The sequence below is a fragment of the Microtus oregoni genome, unplaced genomic scaffold (genome assembly GCF_018167655.1).
Source record: "Microtus oregoni isolate MIOR12 unplaced genomic scaffold, Mior012 000030F_ref0000283, whole genome shotgun sequence".
NCBI classification, from domain to species: Eukaryota; Metazoa; Chordata; class Mammalia; order Rodentia; family Cricetidae; genus Microtus; species Microtus oregoni.
The window spans coordinates 11611887-11626744 of record NW_024543089.1 but is presented as its reverse complement, the minus strand read 5'-3'; positions in this window follow the sequence as shown (position 1 = coordinate 11626744).

The following is a 14858-nucleotide window of genomic DNA, read 5'->3' as shown; positions in this document are numbered from 1 at the left end:
AATTTAGGAGCTTTGTTAACTCTCTCCATGTGCCAACTTTCTGTTCTCAACTATGCGATGGTGATCTTTTCCTTCATCCTTTCTCTCTCCCCACTCTGCATTATGTAGATTTTTCCTAGACCCCAAGCATCTTTCACCCATTCTGCCTTCCTTCTCCCATTTTGATCTTCTACCAAGTGTTTTCCCTTTCATATTTCCTTGTAGTTTCTTCACATCTCTCAGAAGGCCTGTGAAGAACCACAGGTGTACTGTAGGATAATGGTCTTATACCCTGTAAAGATTTGTCACTCATTGGTTTAGTAGAATGCTGATTGGGAAGTAGCCACGTAGCAAATATAGGCGAGGCTATTATAGGAGAATTCTGGGAAGAGGAAAGGCTCAGTCTGCAGTCGCCATTCAGATGCAGAGGAAGTAAGATGAAAAAGGTACCAAGCCATGTGCCTAACATAGACAAGGATAATGGGTTAATTTAAATTGTAAGAGCTTGTTAACAATAGTCCTGAGCTAATAGACCAACCAGTTTATAATTAATATAAGCTTCTGTATGTTTTGTTGGGACTGAACAGCTGCGAAACCAGGAGGGACAGAAACTTCTGTCAACAGGGTGACTCAGTTTCACCCCTGCAGCAGGTGCTGTCCCCCTGTCAATTGGAGCTCAATCTATTCATAGAAAACAGTCTCAGTTGTCACCAACACTAAGAGATCCGGAGGGATTTCACTGACTCATGTTGGGACTTTCAACAGCTTACCTTCCAGGTTTGTCCTCATTTCATTCAACAACAGCGTTACTGTGCAGGTATTTGATACCAAATGACTTAAGTTCAACTTCTCATGGCCACTGGGAGGATTTTCAGTATCAGAAAGCAGAAAGATCTCTCTGAGTTTACACATACACACATTTTCCACACCTACAAACACATTCACCCAGCACAAAGCTTCACAAGCAACACTAAGATTCTAAAATGGGCTACAAGAAAGTGGGGGAATTTTCCAAATGAAACTCCCCTTCATCTTATTTAGACATCATTTTAACAGTCAAGATAAGTCATTAAGTTAACCCTTTAATGACTATCCATTCTCATTTCATCTTTATGGCACAAACTTTAAATACAACTATGCAAAATACAAAAGAGGCATTATCTTTTCCTTTGTACCTACTAATAACAAGGTCACAAATTGCCCTAAATCTATGCTTCTGTCTAGACACTTACGACATCTTCTATTGAAGCTATAACATGGTATTTAGTGGAAGAGCTTATAATACTATGAATGTGGTTTTTCTCTGAGAGCATAGGGGAGCAATTCAAATCATAAGAGATGATGTGGTTCTAGCTTGTATGTGGTGTGCGAATTATTTGTGTAGCTATTTGAGTGTCCTGTCCCATCCTTATCTTCCTTGTCACATTTCTGTAATAAAAACATAGATACAAGGTTGCCCTCCAGGTGAGAAAATTGTAATAAGATCTAGGTATGTTGTCTTGCTTTTATTCATAGACTCACTCCCTTATGTAATACATGGATTCTCTTTGTTTTGTCTGTTAGGAAGGGAAAGGTGGTGAAGAAATGGTCGAAATTCAGCCACCCTAAGATGAAGAGCAATAACAATTTCAATGGCATTACAAATAATACTGATGACTAGGATTTGGGAAAAGAAAGAGGGGGAAATCTAATAGCTTAAGAGTTCTATTTTATCATTTTTGAAAGCTGTTTTTTCCTTGAAATGGAAATTACTTTGGTGCTAATCTAGTCCAGACACCCCACATTGCAGTAACTGAAATCAATAGAGGCAGAAAGTATTTGTAACACTCCATAGCTGCTCATCCCAGGATCCAGACTCCATGAGGGTCCTGGTCAAAGGGACCTCTGGCACAAGTACCTGGTCTCTGTGATCACAGCTTTGTCTCAAAAACTGCTACATACCCTTAATAATATATTCTGTAATTTTTTTAAGTTAGTCATTTTCCTTTTTGATGGGAAATTCAGAAACAGTAACAAAATGATTGTCTTCGGGGTAGGTTTTAATTGAAAGAATATATAAAATAATATTAATGTAAAAAATATCCAAAGTCAAAGCACTTCCACCAATGTGTGCGGTAAGAACTTGACATGAATAAGAAGGCTGGAATCAATGTTAATGCACTTGCAAAATGTGAACTCTTTCCTCAGATACACATGTGAATTGGCTGCTGATTATTATTTGACAGGACACATTTTACCTGCAGCAAAATTCAACATTTTGCTATCCGTAGCTGTGTGTGAAAGCCAATCAATAGGTTTTCCTAATGCTCTAGGCACTAGATGCTAATCATATGCAGCACAGCTGAATAGAAAACACAAAACTGGGTTTAAGTATTTCTCGCTCAAGCTAAAACGGTAGTCGAGTTGCATAATTACCAAAAAGATATGCTATTGAGCCATGGGGGTTGGGATTAACAGTTCGGACAGAGGAATTTCAGCAAATATTGATTGTGCTTCTGATAATATTTTTCATACATAATGAGACGGTCAATGTCAACTTAGATCAAAGAATGACTAAGAACCATATTTTCACAGAATGACAGAAATGGGGGGGGGGTTAGTGTAACAATATAAACCAGTGAAGGGGCCATCATCTGGCTGTTAGTTCAATTTAATCGATGAGAACTTGAGGAAATTCAGATTCTATCTCAGGCGTCAAAATTGTCTAGATACCAACAGAACTTCAGACCAAGAAAAGAAAGTTTGCATCTGATTAATTGCAAGACTATAAGTGTATTTGTAATAATTATTCACCACTAATCCCACAATTTAGACTAATAAGTCACAGATGCAAACAAAACACTTAATAACTTAAAAATATTGTAGAATAGTTGACTAAAATGTTTCTAAAAACTCAAAATTCACGTTAATTCTCCTAATTATGTGTTTTAAAACTTAGTTTCTGGAAATAGTAAAGATATTGTGACCATACCTAATAAAAACAAGATGAGAACCCAACATCCTAACATGAAAAATTAATTCCTCAGGCATGTTCGTCATTGTTCTTGTATTTAAAAAATATATTCATTTTACATCTATTGTATATATTATCAGTCTCAATCAACAATTTGCCCCTTTGCCCTGGTAATAATAAACTAAGGCATTTTTAGCATGCCCATTGATTTAGATCTTAAACTCAATTCCCCATCTAATACTTTAATATAAAACCAGGCACTGGAGTAAACAGCATTAACTTTTCCCTGATAAAACACCAAGGCTGCTTTTTAAAACAAAGCCAATTTACTGATGTAATCTATGAATTAATGTGCCTTATAAATATGCCTTGTTAGCTGATTAATGAAATGCTTATAATTGCAAATTATAAGTTAGATTGAAGCAGATGGAAAGACAAATGAACCTATCTGAGATGTAGGTCCTATTACACTTAAGGTTTGGTTAATAATAAATTCCTGGGTAATTTGGGGTGATTTTCTGTCCTGAGCACTAATCATAGCCTTCATCAGCTTTAGTGACTGGCGTGAGCTATTGTCCTCTCCTTCTAGCTACAACACATTAACTAAAAATTGATTTTTTTTCCACTCTTATTTTCAGAAAGTGCAATCAGCAGGTGATACTTCAAGAAGAAAACCAATGTCATCACTCCACTTTCTATTTTTATTTTTCCCACTCTCTTAACAATGACAGCATCCTAAGAGCTTGCTAACTCACTAGAGATGTTAGTTGAATTTCTTTAATATTTCTTTTGAGACTTCGAACATCATTTGTTTATTTGCCACATATGAAATGAAAGCCAATGGCACATAGCCCAGGCATGATTTTTTTAAAGGAAAGCCTATCCTATGTCAGGGATGAGTAAATGGAAGATTTAGTCGAATGAACTGCAAATATATTTGAACTAAAGTCTTGAATAAAAGGAGAAGAGATTAAAATCTTAGAAAGAGAAAAACCCATTTGAATCAGTTTGAAAGATGGAGTAGAATTTTGTCCACTGTTTCAGATTGACATAGTATTGTGGGTTAAAGAAGACATTTGACCATAGCTTGGAGTTTAGTACCCTTTCATAAAATCTAGCATGTGAAATCGCATTCGTAATGTTCATATAAAACTGACGAGAATGAATTAAAGATCACTTCCAGTTCAAAAATATTGAGTTAAAAACTAACTGGAAGCATAAAAATAAATGTTGTCAAACAAGAGCTGACTAGGAGATGTGCTCACATGGACAGGAGGATCCTCCATGCCCCACCCGACACAAAGAACTCCAGAAAACTAAGAAGTGCTGAGAGTGAGATAGGCTTCCCCAAGGAAGGGCACGCCAATCATCCAGCACAAGAGCTTCATGCCAGAACCCACATACAAGTGACACTGTACACACTGAATAGGGTGTATTTGTATAGAGAAATAAGTAAGTATGTATGTAGGCATACATATTATTTTATTATATATATATGTATGTATATCCATCTATGTAACAAAAAATGCAAAAAGCAGCCATCAATTTCAGAGAGCAAAAGGGGGTATATGGAAGGGTTTAAAGGAGGAAAGGGCAGGGAGAAATGAGGTAATAATATTATAATTTCAAAAACATAAATAAATACTATTTCAATGCATCATAGGGCACAAGCCTTATGTTACAGCCCTGGGTTACAGTTTGCAGATGGACACTTTCATATTCATTATGATATCTTTGTGACACTCTGGATTTTTCATTAACTTATCTTGCCCTTCTTATCAAGGTATATTTGAAAAGATCCTGTTTGTAGAAAGAGTATAAAGTAGAGGTAAAAGGGTATTACAAGTTTCTTCTAACTGACATTTTCTTTCCTCTCTGAAACAAACTTTAAAAACTTATTCCAAATGTTATGAAAGGCAAACCTGAATTAGATTTAAATTTACATGGGAACACTTCCCTGACTTTTCTTTCGGTCCTTCCATAAACTGCTGGTTCCATTCACTAAATGAGGGAAATAATTTACGGTACTCAATTCAGTGGTCAAGGATTAATTATGCCCACTGCTTGTTGGACCCTGTGAGCCTCTTGGTGGAGAAGTACAGTCTGTGTGTGCACATAATATCAGGAATGTGTGGTACCCCATGAAAGAGCCACATTCTCCAAATGGTCACCAATATCTTAACTTTAAGATCCAGAAGAGCCTAACCTACCTTCTCTGCCTGCTTTGGAACCCATAGGTGGCCAGATGCCAGCTTTGGCACTGGCACCTCTGCTATCAAACTCTAACTGAATATGATTATCCCTCTCTGCGCTTGTGCATCTTATCCTTTTTCATGCACCTAAAGCTGGAAAAAGAGAATGATCACTTCATTACGCTAATACTACTTCCTGGTTGGAATAATCCTGAATGGGGTATGTGTGATGGACAGAAAACTATGATGTGATGAGTATTAGCAGTCCTAAAACAATAACACTCAGTCATTCATCTTGTCATGCATAAGATATCAAAAATAACTATATGAATGCAAATTAAGATGTATGTTTAGGGGGAAAATAGTATGACCTAGTCGTCATAAGTGAGAGGCTTCTGGGAAAAAGGGGAGGGATTGAGATTTCAGGTCAAGGAAGATGATGTGCCAAACTCCAAGGAAAAGAGCACCTTGGTGCACATGGGAAACAGTTACATTCTTCTTGTGCAGACAAAACAGGTAATTATTATTTTTCTTCAAGTTAGGACTGGTAATTTTGAGTGTACTATAGATGAAAGCATGTGTTGTGGAACATTAACTACGCAAAGATGTGGCATATCTGTTTATGTTGTCGAATATTACTTTAACTGTATAAGGACGTGTTATAATTCTTAATGCTACATTTGTTTAACTGTGTAAAGGTGTGTTGCTGTTTCACCTTGCCTGCCTAAGGCACCAGATTGGTCTAATAAAAAAGCTGAATAGTTAATAGCTGGACAATAGAGGGATAGGTATAGCTGGAGGCCACAGAGAATAATTAAGAGGGGAAGGAAGGAGAGAAAAAGAGAGGGAGACACACAAAGCCAGCTAGCCAGGCAGCTGTCAGACAGACAGACCTGGAGGAAGCAGGGAAAGGAGGACATACAGAATGAAAGAAAGATAAAAAGGCCCAAGGCAAAATGTAAATGAAGAAAAACTGATTAAAATAAACTATAAGAACAAGTGAGACAAACATAAGATAAGGCCACGCATTCATTACTAATAAGTCTCTCAGTTATGAGTTGGGGGCTGGCAGTCCATGGAAGCCTGATACAGACATGAGTTGAGAGATTATCATTAAGAATTATAGCATTACTATTAGACAGTGCAGACAGCATTAGTAAGAGATTACCAAATCACATTTTTTTCAAAAGAAATACTTCAAGACTGTTCATAAATTTGTAATGACCGAAGTACTACTTATCAACATAAGGCTCAAACCTGAGACCAGGGACAGTCGAGCACAGTGAAGTAAAAGGCAACTTTAATGAAGGAAATCCAAGAGATATGTAAAATACACAGGCAATGAAGACAAAGAAGAGATTTCCTGCCTCAAAAGAATCTACAGATGTGTACACTTAGTAAACTAGTACTCTGTGCAGATGGAAGACACCATTTTTTCATTATTAACACAATACCATCTACATGTTACCTTAAACCACTTAGAAAATGACAGTGCTGACAGCCAGATTTTAAATATATATATTATATATATACATACATATATATTTAAATGATATGTTTCTCATGTTCTAATTCACAAAAATTTGCTAAGTATATATAATTAAAATCTGAAATTTTCCCTTAAAAAGTTTATCAGTTATAAGAGACACATATGTAATTAGAGAATATCAAATTATTATCAAAACACATGAAAATGGAAAGAGATACTTCATCAAATCTTCCTCAAGTAGATGATGTCGAGGAAAAATTTTTTAATATGTATAGGATATAGTTAGAGCCATAGAAGGTGTTTTATATGGTCCAAAAATAACCTACAATTAGCCATGTTTCCAGGTTTGAAAGAGTACAATAAGTATAGGGCAAGCAAAAATGCAAGGAAATAAACAAAGAGCAAATACAGATAGAAAGAAGAAGCAGTGAGCAAAATATCCTCAAATCAGCCACTCATCCACTCAGCAAAGATGACTATGGTAGCACGATTGTGACTGGATCTAAAAGTAAGAGCATAAAGTCAGTGCTTTCAATATCCATCAGAAATCAGCGGGGAAAGCCAAGGCAGTCATCCCAGCGTTCCAATCTGAGCTCTGTCTCCATGACTGAACTTCTGCCTTCCATTTCCCACCAAGGCATAAACAACAGTAACATCTGATAGTGGCAGCTTTCCTTCCACTGATGTCAAAAGCAGTGATTCCAAAAAGTACCCTTCTCTGCGTACTCTTTTGGTTTCTCATGGTACAGAGTCAAAGGACCACTGCTCGCTCCTATAAGACTCAATTCAAATATGCCTGTCAATCACCTGGACAGGACAAAAGTCTCCCATGAAAAAAATGCTTATTCTAGAGAGCTTATAAAATAATATAAATGTAGACTATAACATGTAACCGTAGTCTCTCTGATAACTTTCCACTCTTATCCCATTAGAAGTGCTCTGTTTCGCAATTAATTCTGCATATCTTCTACACTATACTTTGCATATCTTATCTAGAATTTTTTGGATCATCATCACAAGGACCAGGGGAGACAAGTTAAGATAATGTTCCCAGCAACAAGCTTACTCCAGACTGTCTTAAAGACACAAGTGAACATAAATGTGTATAATTTTGTATCTCTCTATTTCATAGTGGATATTTTATATGACTGGATATCTATACATTATTGAACATGGCTAACTCTATTGATGCACCAAGTATATTTAGGTTTCTTATTTTTATTTCATAGTCTTTATAAATGGGTTGTTTACTTTAAAAGTGAAAATTCACATATGTGTATTATTCATGGTGCAAATGTTATGGTGTCTATTATCTTTCCTTTTAAATAATTTATCTTGAGGATTACATTACAGAATTTTTACTAACAATTATATTTGGGGACCAAAGATAATGAATTAAAATCCTCCACGATTACAGAGAATTTTTTTCTCAATGTATTTCTTTCATTATCATGTCAGGAAAAGATGGAGCCCAGCTATGAAGTGAGAGAAAACCCAGATCTAAGGATTTTGTTTCAAAAGATAATTATATAAAAGTCTCATGTGGTGCCTTGTGCACAGGAATAGATGTTCATATGGAATTAGATTCATTTGCACAGCCTCCCCTAATATCCCATTAGTCAGTTTGGGGAAAAGTCTGCCTGAGGGTTTTCAAGTTCATAGTCATTTGCATTTGAGATGGTGGCCAAGGAAAATTGCACTGTCTCTTTACAGATGCAATTAGGAGAAAAAAAACTTGGGAAGGTTCTGGCCTTTTAGATTTTCATGAAATTTTCAATGTCTGATTTGACATTTGAGTTTCTGATTTTCTGTGATCTGTCATTTTATGAATTGCTGCACTGAATAAGAGAGAGTCATTAAACAGCTGCACAATTTGGGGGACTTTTCACAGCCCAGTCATCAAACGCAGCAGGGGATCAGGGAGGATTAGGCTCAGGAAAGTAGACAGGCATTTTAATTTGAGTAATATTAACGTTCGCAAACTGTCATATTATGAAAGTCATTGGCAGTGTGAGCTCTGCCACTGAGGCAAAGGCAGCAAACGGTAAAGAAAGAGCAGCAGCAACGCGGAAGTGCCACTAATGGAAAGTCAGGTGAGGCAGGGCTCAAAGAGGCACCAAGGGAATCCCCAGAAAATTCCCATCTTCCAAAAAATGCCTCATCCTATTAAAAGGCATTTCTTATAAAGAGATTTCTCTTCTGGTTGTGGGCCACCCGCCTGCAGTGTTTCTTTTTTGTAATAAGGACATTACAAAAACACAGGGAATACAACAAAGCCATAACATGGCTCCAACCAAGAGAGTAAATCAGAGTCATTAAAACAGCTGCACAATTTGGGGGACTTTTCAGAGCCCCATCATCAAATGCAAGGACTCCAGACTTCAGAGACTCCCAACATCAGGGACTCCTGGCTTCTGGAACTCAGACACTGTTTTCAGATTCAGGTACTTACAGAATTACTCCTTGAAGTAAATTAAAAATGAGTTTTGACAGAAGGAGGATGGGAATTGATCGGGAAAACTGAAAGGACACAGACAGTTAAATGACTAAGTGCAGTCTAAAGATGCTGTGACAAAAATCAGCATGCAAACAACACTGAGCAAGAGTAAATGGTGTTGAATCTGCCTCATTCAGCTTCTCACTCTGTTAACAGTTTTGATATTGTCTAGTGACCCAATGGCTACTGATTTAGCACAGCCTTTGCTAAATGCAATATTTCCTCTTCCATCTCTGAAACCAAAGACTCAGGCACCCATGGCTCCACAGGAGAGAAACACTGAGGGCAAACTAGAGGCCTGCATTTCTATATAAGGAAAGCAGACTGTGGAGAAGAGTTACAGAGGTTAAAGGTTAAAGAGGTTACACCTCTCTGATGAGTCGGCAGCCAAGTAACAGTATTCTTATTCCTTAATTATACACTAGTGAAATGTTCAGAAAAGGGAACTATGCCTTCATAGGGTATGAATACACAAAAAAACTCTAATGCTCCCTTTAACCCCACACGGTCCCTCTGTGGCCACTCCACTTTGAAAAGCAGCTCCACTGGCAGGCAAAGTAAACAAGGACACAAAGCCCATCTTCCTGGCAGAAAACTCAACCGCGTATTTCTCCTGAAAAATGTCAAATAACTGTGAGTAGATAAACATTGGCAATTTGTTTCTATATTCCTAGTTTGCTTTCATTTAAAAATAAAATTGTTTTGTCTTCTTATTTTCTTTTAATTAAACTCCCAGACCGAAACAGCATTCTTTTATGTAAATGTCTTCTAATGGGATGGGTACTTTATGGAACCTGGGATTTCAATTACTTCTCACTTCTTTTTAGGCCTCTCTTAGCCTTAGAATCTTCTACAAGACTAAAACTCGCTTACGTAAAAGAGAGTGAACTCTCTAAGAATTAGATGTTTCTATACTTGTTTCTCTTATTATTACTCTTATCATCTTTATGGTTCATTTGACTGGTGTTATTTTATGCTCCAAAGTATTAACCAGCAACATGGATAAACATATTTGTGAAGGGCAAAACAATCTTGGAAAACTGAATTGACAGATTGATGTGTTGACCAAGGTTTCTGTCCCATCAGTCTTGTAGGCATTAAGTCCCAAAGAAATCACACAGAGGTCTACATTAATTATAAACTGATTGGCCTACTAGCCCAGGCTTCTAATTAACTCTTACAACATATATTAGCCCATAATTCTTGTCTGTGTTAGCCACATGGCTTGGTACCTTTTTCAGTGAGGCAGTCACATCTTGCTTGCTCTGTGTCTGGCTTCCTTTTTGTCTGGGTGACAAATGCATACTGAGCTTTGCTATTACTAGAATTCTCCTATTCTCTTCACCTGCCTCTACCTCCTGCCTGGCTACAGGCAAATCAGCATCTTATTAAAATACAATTCACAGAATACAGACCGTTGACCCACAGCATTGACATTTTCTGAAAAATGAGAGGACTTCAATATCAATATAACTAATGTTTAAATGTCCATGTAATAAATCTTTTAAGCAGTATGTGCATGCGCGTGCGCGAGCGCACACACACACACACACACACACACACACACGTGAGTGCATGCAGTAATTACTTTGGAAACCCGCCAAAGAGAGTAGGAAGACAGTTTAGGAAATAGGAGTCATCTCTCACAAACTCTGCAGCACTAAATTCTTCTGAAAACATGATCAGAGAGTAGCCACAGTAAGTACAGATGGAGATCAAAGAGAACCTGGAGAAATGGGATCACGTACAGGACTGAAGAAAGTGACGGCAGGGTCAAATGTCACACACCCACCACAAATTTCTCCCTGCCACAGCCCACACAAACAACTCTCCCAAAGCTGGATCCCCATTAGTGTCAATGCCCTGCACATCGCACTAACAGTTACATTCTTGCTTTGGGGTTGGCGGTATCTTGTTACCCGTGGAATAGAGCTCCTATATACACTATAAGGTCTTCTTTTTCACTCTTGATCCCCAAAATTCTCTAGTAAAGTCAAGCAGCATATTTTTACGCATTCTTTTCCTCTACTTTTCCCATAAACTCACTTTCTATACTCATTCGAAGCACTAAGCCTCTGATTGTACCCTGTCTTCCAAGCAGAATTACTTTGTTTTCCATGGAGCTAATACTTTTGATATTTTTATTGAGTTGTAGGATATAGTAGCCAAATTTTCTCTCTACCTTGTGATGTCAATTTCTGAGGGGAAGGATAAATATCTTAGTTCAGAGTATGTGTATGCAAAGCTAACCTATATTCCTGTGTCTCTCAGATCGTGCCATATGAGCTTTCAGGGGACATGAGTGTGTGTGTGTGTGTGTGTGTGTGTGTGTGTGTGTGTGTGTGTGTGTGCACATGTGCATGTGAGTGTGTGTGTGTGTGTGTGTGCATTGTAGACTGTCCATTTCTACATAGGACCACTATTTAGTAGAACCTGTACATGAAGGAAATCACCTATATGGAACTGTTGTTTGTTAACATTCTTGACTACAAAAGTGCTAGCCATTACCTATTACCTCTTTTCAACCAACAAAGAACGTTTTCTTTCAAAATCAGTTTAAAATATCATGGCAATAATTACCTAATGGATTTACTACTTCTATAAAATACCTTATCCAGCATTAGACAGAATTTCCATAATTGAAGAAGACACGCATATTGTTTCCAGCGATAATAAATTTTGGCTGGATATAAAACAGCCGTCAAACTCAATCTTGAAAAATTCTGGCTTGAAGCCAGAACCCTGCAATATCATGCCTGTTTTAATCCAACAAGGCAATGAGATTGACATAGAACCTTTCCCTTGGTTTTTCCTACTTTTCAGTAAAGCTCAAATGCTTCCCAAGGGAAAGAGATAATTTTCAAATATTATCAATAAATGTTATTTCAGAAAATGCACTTTGAAGCATCACATACATCTTTCTGTTGAGTAGAGTATTTTCCACTTCCTTTGTGATTTTTCCCATGGAGTATCTGTCTACTTTTGTAATAAGTAAAGGGCATTTGTCAGGAGTTAATTATCAAAGCCAGCTTTCTCCACTACTTCTTTGGTGGGCAGGGAGCAGTACCAATAAATTCTTCTGTATTTTGCAATGCCTTCATTTTCTAACCCAGAAGAAGCCATTTTCTTTTTTTTCTTCAGAAATTTTTTTTTATTGAGAAAAAAAAATTTCTGCCTCCTCCCAGCCTCCCACTCCTTTGCCCCTCCCCCCACTCTTCTCCCCCTCCCTCTCCAGTCTGAAGAGCGGTCAGGGTTCCCTGCCCTGTGGAAAGTCCAAAGTCCTCCCCCCTCCATCCTGGTCTAGGAAGGAGAACATACAAACTGGCTAGGCTCCCAAAAAGCCAGAACATGAAGTAGGATCAAAACCCAGTGCCATTGTCCTTGGCTAGAGGGGCTTCCAGGTGCCCAAGACGAAGTCCCCAGTTAGTTCCTGGGGCAGCTGAGGATAGGGAACCTGAAATGATCCTATCCTATAGCCATACTGATGAATATATTGCATATCACCATAGAACCTTCATCTGGAGATGGATGGAGATAGAGACAGAGACCCACTCTGGAGCACTGGACTGAGCTCCCAAGGTCCCAATGAGGAACAGAAGGAGGGAGAACATGAGCAAAGAAGTCGGGACCACGAGGGGTGCACCCACCCACAGAGACAGTGGGGCTGATCTATTGGAGCTCAACAAGGCCAGCTGGACTGGGACTGAAAAAGCATGGGATAAAACCGGACTCTCTGAATATGGCGGACAATAAGAAGCCATTTTCTTATGACAATTACAGATATCTTGGTTAAATTTTTGGCCTTAAATTGTCTGCATGTTTATTTTTCTAACTCATCAAAAACCCATTTCTAAATGTTATGAAGGTTTATATCAAAGCAATTTTTTAATTTCAAAGTCAGCTTTTAATTTCACCGTGCATATTGTCTTAGACACACTGTATACCATATGAACAGCAGAAATGCATTTCTTAGTTATGGGCTAGAAGTTAAGACTATTATCAATATGGTTGGGTTCTGGCAAGGTCCTAAAGTACATCATGGAACCTCATGTGGCTTCAAAAAAATAAAAACTAGTAAATTTCTTAGGATCCATTCCACTCATGAATATTCTGCTTTCATGACCTTCCTCTATCCCAGAGGCTCTGCCTCTCCCTATCTCCAGCTAGCATCATCTTAAGAGTTATGACATTGCTCTTTGGGGTGCTGGGGCAGAATCCCGAGGGCAACCGAGTGGGCGGGAGCTACTTGGTTTCAATAGCCTGCCTACAGCAAGCAAGGTAGGCCCTTTGTTTACGAGCTACCCAACCAGCATGGAGATCTGATCTCGGCACAAGGAGAGACATCACTTGAGCACCAGGAGAGCCATCACTGGGGAGTGCCATCACTGGGAAGGTACATCAGTAGGCAAGGAGACCTGATCCTGTAAAAGAAGAACCATAGGGGAGCATTCGGAGGAAGAGATGGGCAGGCGCCAATGCAAGAATTCACCCAACAATATGAAAAACAACATGAAACCACCAGAACCCAGCGACCTCACAACACCTTAACCAAGAAGAAGTAGAAAAAATTGACTTTATGAAAGTGATTGACACCCATAAACAGCATGTAAAAAATGCCCTTATAGAAATGGATGAGAAGTATAACAGAAAGATTGAAGAATTGAATAAATCAGTGAATGATACCCTAAAAAACCAAGAAAAAACAATCAAACAGATAATGGAAACAGTTCAAGACTTGAAAACTGAAATGGAGGCAAAGAAGAAAACATAAACAGAGGGCCGGCTGGACATGGAAAATCTAGGTAAACGAATAGAGACTACAGAAACAAGCATGACCAGCAGAATACAAGAGATAGAAGAAAGAATCTCGGATTCTGAAGATAACATAGAGAAAATAAACGCACTGATCAAAGAAAACAGCAAGTCCAACAAACTCTCATCACAAAACATTCAGGAAATATGGGACACAATAAAAAGACCAAACCTAAGAATAATAGGAGTAGAAGAAGGAGAAGAAGTGCAGCTCAATGGTCCAGAAAATATATTTAATAAAATTATAGAAGAAAACTTTCCCAACCTAAAGAAAGATGTACCTATGAAGGTTCAAGAAGCATACAGAACACCGAATAGGCTGGATCAAAAAAAACATCCCCTTGCCATATAATAATCAAAACACAAAGCATACAGAATAAAGAAAGAATATTAAGAGCCGCAAAGGAAAAAGGCCAAGTTACTTATAAAAGTAAACCTATCAGACTTCCACCTGACATCTCTATGGAAACCATGAAAGCCAGAAGGTCCTGGATAGATGTACTGCAGAAACTAAGAGACCATGGATGCAAGCCCAGACTACTATACCCAGTCAAGCTTTCATTTATTATAAATGGAGAAAACAAAATTTTCCAGGATAAAAACAAATTTAAACGATATGTAGCCACAAATCCAGCCTTACAGACAGTAAGAGAAGGAAAATCACAAACCAAGGAGTCCAACAATGACCACAATAACTCAGACATCTAGAGACCCTTCACCAGCGCAACTCAAAGAAGGGAGACACACAAACTCTACTACTAAAAAAGTGACCGGAGTAAACAACCACTGGTCATTAATATCACTTAATGTCAATGGGCTCAATTCACCTATAAAAATGCACAGGCTAAGAGATTGGATACGGAAACAGGATCCAACATTCTGCTGTTTACAAGAAACATACCTCAACCACAAAGACAGGCACCTACTCAGAGTAAA